This window comes from Cervus elaphus, chromosome 28 (genome assembly GCF_910594005.1).
Source record: "Cervus elaphus chromosome 28, mCerEla1.1, whole genome shotgun sequence".
NCBI classification, from domain to species: domain Eukaryota; kingdom Metazoa; phylum Chordata; class Mammalia; order Artiodactyla; family Cervidae; genus Cervus; species Cervus elaphus.
In genome coordinates, this window is record NC_057842.1 from 37,422,018 (window position 1) to 37,428,149 (window position 6,132).

Here is a 6,132-nt window from a genome sequence, read left to right on the forward strand (position 1 = left end):
AAATTCAGTGGAGGCCAGGAATGAGGTTCCAGGCCACTCTTCCTTTGAAAGACCAGTGTTTGGGGACAGACAGAATAGGATCTGCCTCCTAAGGACAAGGATTGAAAGAGCTATTTAGTGGTATTGCCATGTAGGCATTGGTGCTTCCAAGACAATAGGGAATTGGAATGACAGGGAAGGTCATGTAGAATAGTAGAGTCCTAGCCCAAAGACCTTGGAGAGTACATGGTTAACCCAACAGGCTTGTTGTCCAAAATGCAGCTCCCCTGAGCACTTGGATTTATTCAACAAAAATGATACTAGATAATAAGAGCTGGTGGATTGAAGATACTGAATGACTAAGTCAACATTGTATTCAATGATAGTAATGATGAGCCTGAACCCGTGCATATGGCCTCAAGAATTCCTAGAAGGAAGGTCTTGATAAATACTAATAGTAAGAGGGATTAGGAAGGGGAACTGTTTAACATTTGCCCAATATACTATCAGTAGGCACTTAAACTGCATTAGTTCATTGACTATTAGTAAATTCTGAGTATTATTATCCTCACATTATTATTATTATTTTTTTATCCTCACATTATTGATGTGATGAGATTCAGAATGTTAGACCTTGGTGTACTATTTGCAGCTCAGTATGTCATGGCTTTGAATGCATACTTTGGGTCCCATACCATGATGTATCCATATTCATGGCCCATGTTATATTGAGAGGGGCCAAAAGCGGACATTCTCAGCATACTTTCACATACATGTCATTTAACTTAAGAGATCAGGTATAAAATTTATCAGAAAATATTTTGTGTGTTATGGCAGCGGTCCCCAACCTTTTTGTCACAAGGGACTGATTTCATGGAAGACAGGTTTTCCATGGATTAGGGTAGGGGTTGGTTTCTTGATGATTCAGTTCAGTTCAGTCACTCAGTCATGTCTGACTCTTGCAACCCCATGGACTGCAGCACGCCAGGCTTCCCTGTCCATCACCAACTCCTGGAGCTTGCTCAAACTCATGTTCATTGAGTCGGTGATGCCATCCAGCCATCTCATCCTCTGTTGTACTTTTCTCCTCCTGCCTCCAATCTTTCCCAGTATCAGTGAGTCAGTTCTTTGCATCAGGTGGCCAAAATATTGGAGCTTCAGCTTCAGCATCAGTCCTTCCAGTGAATATTCAGGACTGATTTCCTTAAGGATGGATTGGTTCAATCTCCTTGCAGTCCAAGGGACTCTCAAGAGTCTTCTCCAACACCACAGTTCAAAAGCATCAATTCTTCAGTGCTCAGCTTTCTTTATAATCCAACTCTCACATCCATACATGACTACTGGAAAAACCATAGCTTTGACTACATGGACCTTTGTTGGGAAAGTAATGTCTCTGCTTTTTAATATGCTGTCTAGGTTGGTCATAGGATGACTCAAGTGCATTAAATTTATTGTACACATTAATGCTGCTGCTGATCTGACAGGAGATATCAGTCTGTGGCCCAGAGGTTGAGGACCCTTGCTTTATGGAATTATAATGAGTAGATTATGGAACCATCTTGTATGGACTATCACCTAGTTGCAGAGTACACTAGTCTCTATTACATGCCCTTTAAAGAATTCAGAGAGATGACATCTTTGTCTTCAAGGTGGGAGGCAGACTAGATGAATACACAGATTGCCCTATAAACCTGTCCCCCTCAAAAGTTCAAGATGTATTCATGGAATTAGGATTGAACCTGTCACTATGAAGAAAAAGATTAAAACTCAAAGATCCTCGAAAGAGAACTTAAGAATCTTAAGTCAGGTAAAACTCCAAAAGGCTCTTTGAAAGCATTAAGCTGCAGAAGAGTATGCTGATAACAAGTGAGAAACGGGGACAACCAGAAGCACATAAGAGATTAAAATGTCAGTTACAGGAACAAAAGACTTCACAAAGGATTAAATTAAGATATAAAGAGCAGAGGGATTTGTGCAGCTCAGATTATTGGTGAAAGTTATGAAAGTTTTCTTCACTAATTTGTCAACCTGAATGTCATTTAGACTGTTATGGGTAAATTGGATACTAATAATCACTGTTTGAGCTTTTAGCTCAGATATTCAATTACTTCTGCATCAGTAAATACCAAGGAAGCTCTCGCTTTCCATTCCTTTGTTGGTCTGGAAAGAGGTTGGCAATTGGGTAAACTTTCTTTAGTTGTTATTTTGTATGCTTAGTATTTACACAAAAATTGGTCAAAGATAGTACCAGAAAAGTCCAAATCAAACTGAATTTTGGGAGCTACAGAGTAATAAAAAATAATCACTCTTTGATGCAATTAATATTTATAGAGAACTTACTCTATGCTAATCGTAATTACTGGGCGACCATGGTTCATGCCTTCATTGATCTAACAGTCTAGTTTTAGGGAAGCAACAACAAAGATAAATATCAGACTGCAACTATGGCAAGGACGATGATGATGAGTTTAGCACATTTGAAGTTGGCCTCCTCATGTGCTGAGAAGGCTTCCCTAAGGACACAATTTTCATTCTTGAATCTTCTGAAAGATGTTGTTTAATCACTATGTCTGACTCTTTGCAACCCCATGGACTATAGCTTTCCAGGCTCCTCTGTCCACGAGATTTCCCAGTCAAGGATACTGGAGTGGGTTGCCATTTCCTTTTCCAGGGGATCTTTCTGAGCCAGGGATCGAAACTGCATCCCCTGCATTTCCTGCGTTGGAAGGTGGATTCTTTACCATTGAGCCGCCTGGGAAGTCCTCTGAAAGAGGAGTAGGTTTTAACTAGAAAAAAAAAAAATGGGAAGAGTTCCCCCAACAGAGGCATGATATTTGCAAAGCTTTCTTGAGTCAACTAGAAGCAAAATGAAGGTGTGAAACTTAAAGGAGTGAGTCAGAGAGACCAAGAGGTGGGGAGCTTGGAATAGGAAAAGTTTAGAGAATAGGTTGGGATTAGACAATGCAGGGGCCATCTTTTGAGCTCCACATGGATGCTACTGGCTGATGTTATTTAAATTTGGATTTAAAGTAATTAAAACTAATGAGAATTAAGAATTGAATTCCTCAGTTGAACTTGCTACATTTCAGGTCTCAATTGCCCTTTTGCAGCTAGTAGACACCATATTGGAGAGTTCAGGGAACATTTCCATTATTGCAGAAAGTTCTACTGGATAGCACTGTGTTAGATTTAGCTTTACCTTAAGAGCAATAGGAAGTCACAGACAGATTTTCTTTAAAGTTGAAGAGTGGAGTGATGTGACCAGAAGGCACATTTTGAAAAGAACTTGATAATTATAGAATGGAGGCAAGTTTGGCTGGGGAAAAGCGAATTGTATTTAAGTAGGCAATTTAAAGGGCTTCCCTGGTGGCTCAGAGGTAAAGAATCCACCTGCAATGAAGGGGCTGCAGGAGATGTGGGTTTGATCCCTGGGTCAGGAAGATGCCCTGGAGAAGAAAGTATAAATACAGTAAAGGACCTTCCTTTGCCAAAATTTGTGGCTTCAAAGGATGAACAGGAATGTCATCATGCAACCTCATATTCTTCAGATTCTGAAAATCAAGGGTCTTACGCTGGTATAACCCCCCTACCACCTGGCAGGGGGCAAGTGAAAAAGGAGTCCACAAACCATGATACTGTCCAGCCTCATGCATCTGTAGATCAGCAGGAACCTGTGTTCCCAGTAGTTTCACTACAGCAGTCTCCACCAACTTCTCCAAACACATAGAGGAAGCAAAACCGTCATCCCAGTGGAGGAAACAGTGAGAGGCCTCTTGCAGAACCTGGGCCATTCTGGTCTCCCTTTGGTAAAGCACAATCAGGTTCTTCTGCTGGTGATACAGTGTGGTTAGGACATTCTCCACTTCCACCTCAAGAAAACTGGGTCAGTTTTGCAGATATTCCACCAACCAGTACTCTTTTAACCATGCATCCTGCTTCTGTCCAGGACCAGACAACAGTACGAACTGTAGCCTCAGCTACAACTGCCAATGAAATTCGGAGACAATCCAGTAGTTATGATGATCCTTGGGAAATAACAGATGAACAAAGACAGTACTATGTAAATCAGTTTAAAACCATTCAGCCTGATCTAAACAGATTTATTCCTGTTTAGCTGCAGGATCTACAGCTAGTTTTTTTGCAAAATTGAAACTTCCTATTCTTGAACTTTCTCATATTTGGAGACTCTTAGATTTTGATAAAGATGGAGCCTTGACACTAGTTGAGTTTTGTGCTGCATGTCATCTGATAGTTGCTAGGAAGAATGGCTATGACTTACAGAAAAAGCTCCCTGAAAGCTTAATGCCCAAACTGATTGATTTGGAAGATTCAGCAGACGTTTGTGATCAGCCAGGTGAGGTAGGTTTTTCAGGCTGTCCTGCAGAAGCTCCTCCAAGCAAATCTCTGTCAATGCCGTCACTAAACCAGAGTTGGCCCCAGCTGATCAGAGCAGTGAGCAGTGGGAGACATTTAGTGAATGCTCTTCAAGCTCACAAACTCTGACCCAATTTGATTCTAACACTGCACCAGCTGATCCTGATACCGCTATTGTTCGTCCAGTTCCCATTCGTATGACTCCAAGCAAAATCCACATGCAGGAAATGGAACTTAGAAGAACTGGTAGTGATCGTACTAATCCTACTAAGCCCGTTGCTTGTGAAAACATCTGACCTTTCAGAAGAAAATAAGATAAATTCATCAGTGAAATTTGCTTCTGGAAATACTGTAGCAGATGGTTACAGGACTTCAGACTCTTTTACTTCAGATCCAGAACAGATTGGAAACAATGTAACTCGTCCAAGGTCTCATTCAGGAACCTCGCCTGAAAACACTGCACCACCATCTCCACCTCCAAGGCCTCAGCCTTCTCATTCTAGATCATCATCTTTAGGTATGAATCAGACCTTTTCCATCACAAGACAGCAACAGGCTGGAGCTGTTGCCCAACCTCCTGCAGTGCCTTCGAGACCACAGCCCTCACAGGCTCCTCATCCTGTTGTGCATCGGCCAGTGGATGCCAATGGCCTCATAACTCACACTCCTACTCACCTCAGCAGATACCAGAACAACCAAATTTTGCAGATTTCAGCCAATTGAAAATATTTGCTGCAAATGAAGAACAGATGATGAAGCCGAGAAACATCCAGAGGCCTTACTGTTTGAAAAAGCTTCTGATCCCGCAAGTTTTCTTTGAGTTGCCAAAACAGGTAGTAAAATTAAAGAAAAGACAGCTGCTAGTGCTCCCGCCAATATGAGCAAAGGCACAACACCTGTTGCTCCACCACCTAAACCTGTTTGAAGGAGATAAAAATCAGAAGATGAATTAAGGCCAGAAGCTGATGACCATGCGCAGAAGACAGGTGTCCTAGCTGCTATTCTTGCATCACAACCTTCTATCCCTTGCTCTGTTGGGAAAGATAAGAAAGCTATTCAAGTATCAATTAGACGCAATAATGAAACCAACACAGTTTTGGCCAGATTGAATAGTGAATTGCAGCAACAGTTAAAGTATGGTCCTGAAGAGAGCATTTCCCTGGACGTTCAACTGCAACAGCTTTGACCATTCTCTCACCTATAAGCCAGTTGCCATTAACTGTGAGCATACCCATTTTTAAGCGGTTTTGGGTTCAAAGCCAATTTGGAGATCCAGACATTCAGCTCACTGCTTAATTCAACATTAAATTTTATGATTCTGTTTTGTCCTATATATTCACCATTGTATTTAAGCATCTTTTATTTTGTTAATTTCAACAATAAAAGGGTCAGGATGACTTAAAAAAAAAAGAGCTACCCACTCCAGTATTCTTGCCTGGAGAATCCCATGGACAGAGGAGCTTGGTTGGCTACAGTCCATAGGGTTGCAAAGAGTCAGACAGGACTGAAGCGACTGAGCATTCATGCACATAGGTAATTTAAAAAGCTATGTAGGGACTTCGCTGGTGGTACAGTGGCTAGGACTTCGAGCTCCCACTGTAGAGGGCTCATGTTAAATCCCTGGTCTGGGAACTATATCCAACATGCCACAGTGAAAGATTCCACATGTGGCATCGAAGATCAAAGATCCCATGTGCTGCAACTAAGACATGGCTCGCCAAATAATTTTTTTTTAAGCTATTACAGTCTTCTAAGAAAGAGGTTATAATAGATGAGAGA

At 41.4% G+C, this 6,132-nt stretch overlaps 1 pseudogene; it reads left to right on the forward strand.

The window, feature by feature from the left end:
* Positions 1–2,028: 2,028 nt before the first annotated feature.
* On the forward strand, positions 2,029–5,557 carry LOC122685382 (annotated as a pseudogene).
* The last annotated feature ends 575 nt before the right edge of the window (positions 5,558–6,132 follow it).